The following is a 13386-nucleotide window of genomic DNA, read 5'->3' on the forward strand; positions in this document are numbered from 1 at the left end:
ATGTGGACAGCACTCAGATATGCCGATCTACCCCTCAACCCAGAAGCAGAGGATTTCTGCCCCCGGAGTGAAACACTCGGAGAGAAGTCTGAGCCTGCTTTCAGAGCAGAGGGGCATCCTGAAGAGGAACAGGTGGAGGAGAGACGCAGTTTGGAGGAGGAGGTTGAAGCTCCAGCTGTTGGACCCGAGAGTGAGCAGAGCGATGCTGAGACATGGAGGCACAAGCCAAAGAGAATGAGACAGCCCCGGCGTGTCTACACATATGAAAAACTAGGCCAGCCAACCGTCCAGCAATGGAGCACATGCCCTGTCAGCGTGAACAGCCCTTCAAGTGCCATCCATCATTCCTCTGTCCCACCATCATTCATGTATCCTTTACAGTATGAATAGATAAAACAGAAAACACAGAGTCAATTTCACAAGAGAGTTTAATCTAAGCGTAACATTACAGTTGCAGTTCATGTTGATGTGGTATTGACACATGTTACAGTTAAAAAAAAAACAGGTACTCTGAGCATCATTACTATTATAAATTGAGAAAAGGTTTATCATTCTAGCGTCAAAGAGCTAAGACGTGGGTACAATATGGGTTTAATGAACTCATGGTTTTGAAGTGTGTAATCACATGATGTTGGGGTGTAAATGGTAATTTCCTTTTCCCACTGTGAAGATTCGGCGGGCCCACCAATACCCTGAGGGATAACCCACCCTTCAGTACAAAAGGACTATGAACATTTAGTTTTGTATCGTGACCATGAGAGACTTGTCCTGAGATACTAAGAGATGGTATAGCCTCTCATCCAGTAATGTGTAATATGTGTGGAAATATTTGTTTGCTCACTCATCTTCGGTTAAATGTTCTATTTTTGGTAAATTGTCAAAGATTAGAAAGAAAATGTGTGGCAACATTTTTCTTTTGTGGGGGAGGGTGTTGCGCTCTAAAAGTAGTTATAAAACGTACATTTTTCTGAATGATTGGAAAAATCTTTAAAGACTATTCTTATTTAATTGTGTTTTGTTTTTGGACACATTTCTAGTTAATTTTCATAGTTTACTGGCTCCAGGAGGTCAGAGTTCAGACGTGTGATGTCATCAGTAAGCGCAGAAAAAAAACAGTGTCTGAGACGTGAGGAAGCGATGTTTTGCTGATGATACGCTATGCTTCCTGTAAACTCCAAACCTGAACTGAGGAGAATAAAGTTGCAAAAAAAGGAGAATGGAGTCATGTCTCTCTGAGGGTGCAACATAAAAGGGAAAAAAACAGCGGCCGACAGCGCTGTAAACAACGGTAGACTTGTGCGTAACAAGCAAGCGAATAATGCACAAAACAGATTTTTAGACGGGAAGCTGTTCTTGAAGTATACAGAGAAAGCGAGAGAGAGAGCTGTGCATGAAGTGTGGTGGAAGCAAAACAGCAAAAGTCAGAGGGAATTCATGACGATGTTTTTGTGAAGCGTAGTTTGGATCTTCTTTTACTGCTGGTTCGGTCAATAATGTTTGGAGAGAGATAAAACTAACAGCTTTAGAATCACCGCAAAAAGGGCGTAAACACAAAGCGCGGACCCGCTGAAACATCGGAATCAGCGAGCTGTCGGCTTTCAGCCTCGACCGTGACTGTGCCGCCGGGTGAGAAAGGCGGCATCTCACTGATTCTGATCCGTCGGGGGGTCCAAGCTTTGTGTTTACATCTTTGTGCAGAATCTGTGTACTTGCTCTCATTTACTGTTTTAGCTGTTTGGTGGTTCTTGAAATTTTGTGAGGTTTAACCTGAGATTCTGGCATTTCGGGCAAAATAAATTAATATTAAAAAAATCGATTCAGGATTTTAATGAATCGATATCACGTTATCCAAGCCAGAATCGATTTTAATCGATAAATCCATTATCAAAACCCACCCCTACTTTGCAGCTCGGCTGGGATGTATGTAAACACAGAGGGGATACAGCTTCAGCGTTCCAAGTGTTCGCTGTCGCCCTGCTTAAGACTGTGGGGAATAAACAGTGAAAGGGGAATTCAGGTTGTGGCTGGTGCCGGCCACCTGTTAGTACGTCTTGGTTAGCATGTGGCCCTGCCCCTTTGCTTGGTAGCAGAAGTATGGCAGCCCACACGTCCCAAACATGTCTGTGTATGGCATTTTTGCCTTTTGACAATAGGCACAAGCAGTGTTGCTGTGCCTGAGCGAAAAGGGAAATAAATAACTAAACTATAACAGCCCCAGGGCTTGCAAAATTTCAAAATCCCTGGTAGCCCTTTGGGCAGGGACTCTTCAGTTTTTGGTAGCCCAAAATAAATTTAAGTAGCCCGAATAAAAAAGAGAGCAATTTTTTGATTGATGTTTTGTTTCCTGTTTTGTTTCCGTTACAATATTATACATTAAAGTATAATATTGTAACAAAAACAAAACAATCAAAAAATTGTTGAAACACAAATTACAACATTGTATAAAAATTACAATCATCAACTCAAATACTTGGTTCTAATTGAACAGAAATTTCTATGAACTTGTAAGAACTGTAGAACATGAATCAGTCTGTGTCAGATCCTGATTTAGAATTTTCCACTGAAGTCACGGGTTTTTGAAGTTTGCAAAGACTGCTAAATTTTGCCAGTGGTAGTTCACTCTTTGTAACATAGTACGCTGTTCTAATCAGATTTTTCAGGTTTATTTTTAGTATGTTATTTGCAATTGGTGTTTGTTCCGGGAAAGATATTGCAGACTGAGCAATAATGCGTTTCTTGCATTTCTCACGGGTTCTAATGGGGTCCTTTCTTAAAATTACTTGTCCCAGTAACAAAGGCGCTTGTCAACTCAGAAATCGAGGGAAAACCAACAGCACACCCTGCAGAACATTATGTTATTTACACGGGTGCATATAAGTGGTCCGCATGTGCGCATTCGCTGTCAAAATAAAAGACGCGCACCAGATAAGAAGTTTACGGAAGAGGATTAGGGCCACTGAAAAAAAAAAAAAAAAGAATTCTGACTTTAATCTCAGAATTCTGACTTTATTCTCAGAATTCTGAGATTAAAGTCAGAATTCTGACTTTATTCTCAGAATTCTGACTTTAATCTCAGAATTCTGACTTTTTTCTCAGAATTCTGACTTTATTCTCAGAATTCTGACTTTAATCTCAGAATTCTGACTTTATTCTCAGAATTCTGACTTTATTCTCAGAATTCTGACTTTAATCTCAGAATTCTGACTTTTTTTCTCAGAATTCTGACTTTAATCTCAGAATTCTGACTTTTTTCTCAGAATTCTGACTTTAATCTCTCAGAATTCTGACTTTATTCTCAGAATTCTGACTTTTTTCTCAGAATTCTGAGATTAAAGTCAGAATTCTGAGAAAAAAGTCAGAATTCTGACTTTAATCTCAGAATTCTGACTTTTTTTCTCAGAATTCTGACTTTAATCTCAGAATTCTGACTTTATTCTCAGAATTCTGACTTTTTTCTCAGAATTCTGAGATTAAAGTCAGAATTCTGACTTTAATCTCAGAATTTTGAGGTGGGCACCTGCAGGCTTCCACCTTCAGTGACAGCGATGTGTCCAGTTTGGCAGGTGGAGAACTAATTCACTAAATATGGTGGATATAAGTGACTTTTTGCGTGGCCGAGGGGTCCCCGAAGATGCTATTTTATTAATGGAAGAGCAGAAGGTGAGTAACAAAAAAGAGAAATAGTTTGGTGTCTCCTATTTTTACAGGAAAACAGTTATGGTACAGTTACGGTTAGCTGTTAGCATGCTTGTTAGCTTATAATGTTATATAGGAATGAACGTGTTTCACGATGTTACAGTATACTAGGTGAATTGACGTTTTAACTGTTGTTGATCGCAGGATCATCCCAGATGGGTTCGTTGCATTTTATTTTATTGTTCTACTATTTCAGAGTTTTTCAAGGCAGTTAAGCGGAGCTGTGTTACAGATGCTAGCCGCCTGCCAATATCACTGATATATTTGATGTGTACAAGTAAGTTACACTTAGTACAGCGGAGGAGAGAAGCTGTAATGAATGTTTATGCGGATATTTCACTCAGAAAAATGGGTGGCGTTCATACACAGCCACCGACACAGCCCCGGTTGTTGTTCTGACGGTGGCCGACTGACGATCCCCTCACAACATGTTAGCTAACACAAACTAATGTAGTGCATGTAACTGTGTATACGTTAGTGGTACAGTGTCGGAAGAAATAAGCAAACTGTTAACTGTTTATAATGTCAGAATGACATCATCGTTCTCCTGCACTGTGTCAGCTCAAGAAGGAAATCATATCTTATACTCTGAGCTGCCCAGTGCACTTAACGCCTACGTGTGAAAATGGTAGGCTACACTACAGTTAACTACCGGTAAAAATAAACTTAATACGGTTGTAACAAGTGTCACCTGGCAGTTTGTTGCTTTCTGCCAGGTGATTGGCTGAAGAGCTGTGAAAAGGTAGTGGGTGTGTGGGGTGAAGTGAGCGCTCTTCTGCGGAAAAAACCAGAGGCAATTAATTCACTCAGGTGCGAGTGGGTATACTGTCGGTAAGAGACTTTTGCCATTTTTGTTTGGATCGTTTGCTATTGCATGTGCCTATTTTTAATGTGTCATTGGACTTTTTTAGTGTGACCACGAATTTTAATAGAAGAATTGATCAAGCCCTAGATCGACTGCGCGCAGGGAAACTGATCAATATTATAGGTATATTGAGTGTTTGTTTTAGCTTCATGATTTTGAATGGTTTCATAAAATTGCTATTTTATTGGGTAATATTTTAATTGATAATGTTGTTTGTTTTTCAGCTGTGCTGTCTCTGCTGTCCTTTTTTCGTTCTTTTGATTGATTTGTAATTTTGTTTTGGTTAGTCCGTCCAGCCGTAAAGGCGGTTATTGATTTTTAAGTTGTGTAAGGGCGGACTAACCTCCCTTTTGTTTTTTTGTTTAATTGTTTGTGCCACTTCCCTTTTTCTCCCAGATCACAGGCCATACATAGCACTGATTCCCAGCTGCGCTGAGACCCGAATTGTTTGCAGTGTGTGCCACGATTGCAGTGTCGCTAAGCGGGGTGTGACGGGTTGCAGTGTTGTTATTTTCGCACAGTTTGTGTGGTAAGTCTCATGTGCAGCTGGGATATCAGCAGGATGTGTTGTAAGTCCTGTCTGGAAATGACTGGGAATTATTATGTCTAACTTATGTAATAAATAAACGATCAATTTATTTCTTTGCCCCGTTTACTCATCCCTTGTCCTCGGTTACACAGTATTTGATTTTTTTTTTATAGAACAATAAAATAAAAAGTGCTGGCTGAGGAGCGCTGCCGGGTTGAACTTTGACCTCGGAGTGACGTGACGTTTGTTCGCACAACCAATAGAAGTGCAGAAAGTCGCAAATCAGGCATATTGTTCGCATAAACACAAAAATAAATAAATAAATAACGAAACAATCCCGATATTGTGCCAAAGACTGATTTACAATGTTACTTTGTGTTCTATGTGTAATACCTTTGCTTAAATGACTAAATGGACTGTGTATTTATGACTCTGCGTTACAGTCCTGCATACATAAGTAACATTCATATGTACAGATAAAAATGTACAGAGATATGTACACAAGCGTGTACACAAAAGTCTACTGCTGATCGAGCTGCTCAGTGGTCGTACAGTCTCATGCAGAGAGCGTGGAGGTGTTGTCCGTTGCCATTCCACCACTCCAGCAGACCACAACATAAAAGACAGCAGACGCCACCACAGTGTCGTAGAACATCATTAGAAGACGTACTACCTACATCATAACCAATCAAGTCCTGCTTTTTTTAAATACAGAAGAGGATTTATTATTTACTGAAAGGCTATGCCTTAGTTTGCTTCTTTCATTATTGTGTTTCGCCCTGCATAAAATAGATAGCTTTTCTGACAACTACAGTCAGTACTCTCCTACTGGCATTAGCAGTGACCTAAGAGCCTTAACCGTAATATTGCTTTGCAGTGTAAATGTTGCAGAAAATGATTAATGATTGTCTTTTCTTTCTTCTTGTGTGCAGATTGACTGTGACGTCATAGCACTGATGGATGACGCAACTTTGGCAAACTACATTCCCTCGTACGGAGACCGAATTGCCGTCTTCAATTTCTGCAAAAGCAAGCAACCACTGTCAAAAAGAAAACTAGGACTTCTGCAAAAAGTTCACCTCTCAAAGTGAGAGAAACAGTGGCTGACATGTCAGATTTGGATGACTTAATAAGACTGTATTTCAGACTTTCTTTCAGTAACAAAGAAATACTCTCAATTTTAGCACATAGTCATCAGACAATTATAAGTGTTCGAACTCTAAAGAGAATTTGTAAAAGACTTGGGCTTTTTAGAAGGAAGAATCAATCAAACTTGGAGGAAGTGCTAGCCTTTGTCCAACAAGAGATCATGACAAATGGACAGATGCAAGGTTATTGTTGGCTACATCTACGTGCAATTCAACATGGATTTGTGGTGTCACAAGATACTGTAAGATGCATAATCAAATTGCTTGACCCTCAAGGTGTGGAACTGAGACGAGCTCGACGGTTGAGAAGACGACAGTACAGCTGCAGAGGGCCAAATGCTCTCTGGCACATGGATGGCTATGACAAGTTGAAACCATATGGTATTGCTATCAGTGGCTGCATAGATGGTTTTAGCCGCTATGTTTTATGGATGTAGGTTTATACCACAAACAATGACCCTAAATTGATTGCAAGTTATTTTCTGAAAACAGTTTCATGCATCAGTGGATGTCCAGAAAGGTTACGTGCTGACCGAGGTACCGAAAATGGTTGTGTCGAACAAATGCAGATGTTTTTACGGAGAAACGACACAGACAGTTTTGCAGGTGAGAAAAGTTTCCTTTACGGAAGAGGTACGGCCAACCAATGTATAGAAGGATGGTGGGCTACCCTACGCAAACAGAGTGCACAATTTTGGATGAACTTATTTCAAACTTTTCAGGATGATGGCCACTTCACAGGGGATTTTTTGGACAAAAGTCTTATCCAATTCTGCTTTCTCAATCTTATTCAGGTAAAAGCATGTGCTCATGCTATGTAATGTCTTAGCTGCATAAATAGAAAATATAAATATGGTTAGAACATTTTTTTTCTTTAAATTAAATATGAATTTTATTTCCATTTTAATATGTCTTGATGCATGCTCAATCAGCCAGGTAAGGAATGTTTTTTGACAGAACATTTCTCACACTGAAAACGCTACATCCAGATGAACAGAATCAACTTTTTGGGATTCCATTTTAATACTTTGATGGAATTGTATTCATGTTATCAGTGGAAGTAACTGCACCTTTCTCAGCACAGGTGCATGGAGCATTTTTTTTTTTTTATTGCCACATGGTTTAAATTACTATGGAGTCTGTTACCTAGTGGTCCTTTGGGCATGGTTTCAGAAAGCAATCCTATCATTTGGTTAATTCTCTATTGAAAATATATTGTAGAATCATTGCACACTGAGTATAAAGTGTTGGGCTATCTATTCAACAGCAGAATCATGCAGCACCATTCTGTGTCCATGTGCTGTTTAGTGAAAGTGCTCTTTTGTTGTTGCTGCTTGGTTTTACATTAATTAGAGGTCAGTTTCTATGTCTGTTGATTAATGAGTTAATAAGCCTCAACTTTGGCTAAATCTACTGGTACATGGTCTGTTTCATATACCGGTACTTATATTGTGTTGTTTTTCATGTAGGATGAACTTGATGAAGTTGTGAACACATGGAACTCGCACAAAATCCGGCCAAGTGGTAGTGCAGCATCGGGTCGACCAGTAGTAATGTACTCATTTCCAGAGCTGCACAGTGCTGAGGATAGACTGAAGCCTATTTCTATGGAGGATATCACTTTGTGTATGGAAGAGTGTAGCCCAAAAGGTCAACACCCCTGTGATGAAACAGTCTTTGAACTGTGTTGTCTGCTTATGGTAGAAAATGAATGGGATGCCCCAGGAGATCCACTTGGTGCTGCGGATCTGTATATTAGGTTAAGAGAAGAAATACTGCAAAGTATTTAAGGAACTTCAGTGTGTAAATGTACAAATAAATACAAAATATTTCTCTTTATCTTGATAACGTGATTTGATAGTAGGTGCCATGTCTTACAGGTACCTTTTATGCAGGTATTTCTGCACTGCATTAAATGAAAGACATCTTTTAGGTGTGACCGAACATGCCATTTTTCAGGTCATTCTCTCAGAATATTGCTGTTTATTTCTGCTGTAATGTAAATTCAGAGTGCTGATAGGAGGTCAGCACCAACTAGTATCATTTTATGTTGATCATAGTAATAAATACAGTTTGGTTGGTATCTCCCCCCCCCCCCAATTTGATTGTTTTTCTACATTCACACTACCATTAAACAGAAATGTTTATATATTACTTGAAAAAGCTGAATATTGTGATATTATCAATCAGTTATGAAACACATGTCAATCCTTTTAAAAGGCCATACATTAAACTGCATTTACAAATGTTATATTTTTGATTGAATCATAAGTGGTGTAAACCTGCCTACCAGTAAATTGCAATATAAATTTCTGTGTTTTGTTGCCAGACATGTGCATAGTATATAAAATATAAACTGACCAGCTCCCTGCTCATTGTTTTCTGTATCAACCTTTACTCTTAATATTCATGGCTGGAAACCCAGGCACCAGCATATGATATGCTAAGTGCCCGGGTTATCTGTGGTATGTTTCAGCAAACCATAGTAGCATTAACAATTCTAGGTCTTGACAACAGCATGTTTCTATAAACGTATCATTGTTAATATTTAAAGTCGTTATGCCTTTTGGGGAGCTTTTAGTGCAATTATATTAAAGCAAAGCTATTATAATCATTTACCCATATGAAGATCCATCACTTAATTATTAATGTATTTCACTTCTGTTAGTTGTAAGATATTTTAGCTGGTTTTCATGTAAAATGACCATGAATCATTGCTATACTGATTCAGTGTTAGCTGTTGTATACAAGGCTCCTTCATGATATGAATCCTAAAATTATAAGAAACATACCAAAAATATTTAGACTTTTATTTGTAGTATCCCAGCAACAATGCAACAAAACAGTTCCTACAAGTGGAACCAAGTTATTGTCCCATTAAGTGCAACATGTTTTACATTTATATTTGTGTATCTTTATGAAATATTTGAAATTAAAAATAAATGGTATTCTTCCATGTTACTGAGCTCATGTGTGGCAGTCTCTTGAATTCTGGCATGTTCAAATAGATATGGAGTTTGATGAACATATTCAAAACAACAATACAAATGTACTGTGTACAGTAACATTTTATTGGAAAAAGTTTACAAGAAACCTGTTCTTGCCAATGCCAATAACATGGCTAAAACTCATAACCGTATAAGCTGCCCTGTAACAAGAATGACTCAACTTTTAAAACAAACTTATAGATCTCATACAGTCTTGTTATGCATCAGTATACATCAGTGACTTACTGTAAAGACCATGAACACTGGCTATTGTAGTATCACATATTCCTTAAGTGTCATCTATGGTATAGAAATAAAAACAAGTGTGAATGACTGAGAACATACATGCATACAAATAAAAATGCATAATTTCTGGCAGTAACAAGACATTTTTTCAGGTGTTAAGATTAATACTATATCTGAGAACATGACAATTTGGCATTACAAAAGGATGCCTGAATAATCACAGTACTTGACCACTGCACTGAAGTGTACAGTGTTTATTTATGATCTCAGTAATCAATAACCATCTTCAAAACAGACTGAATCCTTTAAGCAGCTTGAATCAATTTGATGGATGAATAACAGGTATGCTTAGAAACAACATGACATTAAGAAAATACTGGAATTTTAAAAAATATTTTCACCAACTTTATATGGAACCTTTGTAATCAACAACAAATGCCAAACTTTGATACCTTAACCTACCTTAACTAAAAAATTGCATATACTGTAAAGCAAAATGTTTTCAGACATGACAAATGCTAAAGTATAAAATTGTACTTATTCCTTTTACAATACAGTGTTGCATAACAGCATTACTTTTACGTTATAACTATGTTCAGTTTTAGCCCTGACCTAATAAGAAAATACCATCTGAATGAATTAGTCTTTCTACTAATTACTTACAAAAGTATTTGACTGTGCTGAGCTCTCTCAAAATACATAAAAATACATATTCCTAACATCTCTTTACAGTTATGCTCTAGTGTGCATGAGCAGTTCAAATGTAGCGCATTGCTGTGAGAGTCTAAACAATGTCCATCACCCAGACATTACTTTCAAGAACTGCATTAAATTCAGAACGAAAATCTGGGAAGTTTTCATAGCTGTTAGCTAGCTGCAGAACATTCCCACACGTGCGTCCGACTGGTCTTCTTGTAAACTCTGTCATATCTTGAAATTCCACATAAATACTGTTTGTTACTATAAGGTCAGATCCGGTGCAGAAACGCATAAATTTCTGAAGTTTAATGTTATCCAGCTCTCTGATGAATCTTTTGAGATGATTTTTCACTTCTTTTTGTTGTGGAATCAAATCCACAGCAAATTTCAGCAGCTGGCACACTTTTTTTGAAGTTGGTTGCAGTTCAGAGAATAACTTGGTCAGTCCCTCCGGACTGAGGGAGATATGGGGGTCGATGATCTCCCGCCAGCAGTCAATAACAAACATTGGTTTTTGGACAAGCTCTTTGTGTGCTATTTCATCAAGGATTGTAGGAAGAGTCTCAGCAGTGATTCTTTTTCTACAGCCATAACTGTCAAGAACTTCCACAAGATCATCCAAGTCAACTGCAGAGAAATCTTTTACTGCTTCCATCAAAACATCACATTCTTGGCTGCTGACAAACTGTAGAAAGTGTGCTTTAAGATCACTGTAAACACCACTGAAAAGCACTTGTTCCAGAAAAGGGATTGCAAGTTTATTTGGAAAATACTGACATTCTTGGTAACCTTTCAGGAGTATTCGCCCAACTGCCTTCCATTTTTCAGCAGGAAAATCATGGCGAATGAATGGCACTTTAAACGGTTGCACCTAGGGTGCATCGCTCATAAAATTCATGCCAGAAGCATGTGAGTACATCTCTTAGTATTCCTGATCCAGTGCCTGGTTCTTCTGTGTTGTCTGGAAGTATGCGCTTCACATTCAGTGTTTTGGTCAAAATCTCCTCATCAGAGAAAGCAGTAATCATGTCATGTAAAGTGTCAGTATGACGTATGGTGATTGTTATTATGTTCTCTGAATTAGGTGTACTGAGGGGTACAAGAAAACCCTCATAGACTAATGTGTCTTCTGTATCTTCTTCAGCATCAAAAATTGGACCAAAGTAATTTCTGGATCATCTAAAATTTCTGAACCAGCGATGACTTCATCAAAATTACCCCTGACTTCCCCCACTTGCAATGGATTAATATCACTGCCACTGCTTTCTGAGACAAACACCACTTCAGATGTCTCGCTGGCATCTTCTTCAGGATCTTTTGGTTTTGTTGCAATGTAGAAGCGTAACATTGTCAGTCTCGCTGCCTCATACATATTGCCAATAGACTGGCAGGTATCATCAGTAAGGTGGTTCTGTTTAAAGTCCCAAACCTCAAACTCAAAATCTGTTTCACATCCCTTAGGAGATATGCCATTAGGAAAAAAAAGTTTCTTTCCTTCCTGAAGAATATCTTTTAATCCAGCATCAGTGGCCATTTGAATTTTTCTAGTGCCACCTCCCTGCTTCGCTCTCACCTGTTTGGCTATTTTTCCATCACAATGTATCCATCCTATCTCAACATTGCGTGTTGCTTTTGCTTCTTTGTCTGTCTTATTCCTGCATCTGTATGTGAAGTGTTCTCCTTTGGACTTTCTTTTCTGGTTTTCATTTTCTCACGAAGTTTTTGCAGAAGTCCTAGTTTCTTTTTGACAGTGGTTGCTTGCTTTTGCAGAAATTGAAGACGGCAATTCGGTCTCCGTACGAGGGAATGTAGTTTGCCAAAGTTGCGTCATCCATCAGCGCTATGACGTCACAGTCAATCTGCACACAGGAAGAAAGAAAAGACAGTCATTTTCTGCAACATTTACACTGCAAAGCAATATTACAGTTAAGCCTCTTAGGTCACCGCTAATGCCAGTAGGAGAGTATTGACTGTAGTTATCAGAAAAGCTATCTATTTTATGCAGGGCGAAACACAATAATGAAAGAAGCAAACTAAGGCATAGCCTTTCAGTAAATAATAAATCCTCTTCTGTATTTAAAAAAAAGCGGGACTTGATTGGTTATGATGTAGGTAGTACGTCTTCTAAGGATGTTCTACGACACTGTGGTGGCGTCTGCTGTCTTTTATGTTGTGGTCTGCTGGAGTGGTGGAATGGCAGAGAGGGACAGGGGGAAACTTAACAAACTGGTCGGGAGGGCCAGCTTTAGCGGTCTGCTAAAGTCCACTGAGCAGACTGGGGAGGAGAGGATGTTGTCTAAGCTAACATCCACCATGGACAACACCTCCACGCTCTCTGCATGAGACTGTACGACCACTGAGCAGCTCGATCAGCAGTAGACTTTTGTGTACACGCTTGTGTACATATCTCTGTACATTTTTATCTGTACATATGAATGTTACTTATGTATGTAAGACTATAACGCAGAGTCATAAATACACAGTCCATTTAGTCATTTAAGCAAAGGTATTACACATAGAACACAAAGTAACATTGTAAATCAGTCTTTGGCACAATATCGGGATTATTTCGTTATTTATTTATTTATTTTTGTGTTTATGCGAACAATATGCCTGATTTGCGACTTTCTGCACTTCTATTGGTTGTGCGAACAAACGTCACGTCACTCCGAGGTCAAAGTTCAACCCCGGCAGCGCTCCTCAGCCAGCACTTTTATATATAGGACAAAGATGATGTCATCTGACATTATAAACAGTTTGCTCATTTCTTCCGACACTGTACCACTAACGTATACACAGTACAATGCACTACATTAGTTTGTGTTAGCTAACATGTTGTGAGGGGATCGTCAGTCGGACCACCGTCAGAACAACAACCGGGGCTGTAGTCGGTGGCTTGTGTATGAACGCCACCCATTTTTCTGAGTGAAATATCCGCATAAACATTCATTACAGCTTCTCTCCTCCGCTGTACTAAGTGTAACTTACTTGTACAACATCAAAATATATCAGTGATATTGGCAGGCGGCCTAGCATCTGTAAGCTCCGCTTAACTGCCTTGAAAAAACTCTGAAATAGTAGAACAATAAAATAAAATGCAACGAACCCATCTGGGATGATCCTGCGATCAACAACAGTTAAAACGTCAATTCACTAGTATACTGTAACATCGTGAAACCCGTTCATTCCTATATAACATTATAAGCTAACAAGCAT

At 38.7% G+C, this 13386-nt stretch overlaps 1 long non-coding RNA gene across 1 annotated transcript; it reads left to right on the forward strand.

Moving 5' to 3' along the window:
- Positions 1-4364: 4364 nt before the first annotated feature.
- LOC120722053 lies at positions 4365-8834 on the forward strand. The gene is made up of 3 exons (XR_005693323.1): positions 4365-4684; positions 4958-7032; positions 7708-8834. It is a non-coding gene; the product is annotated as an uncharacterized LOC120722053 (long non-coding RNA).
- The last annotated feature ends 4552 nt before the right edge of the window (positions 8835-13386 follow it).

Source organism: Simochromis diagramma, unplaced genomic scaffold (genome assembly GCF_900408965.1).
Source record: "Simochromis diagramma unplaced genomic scaffold, fSimDia1.1 OVJJ01000123.1, whole genome shotgun sequence".
Classification (NCBI taxonomy): Eukaryota; Metazoa; Chordata; class Actinopteri; order Cichliformes; family Cichlidae; genus Simochromis; species Simochromis diagramma.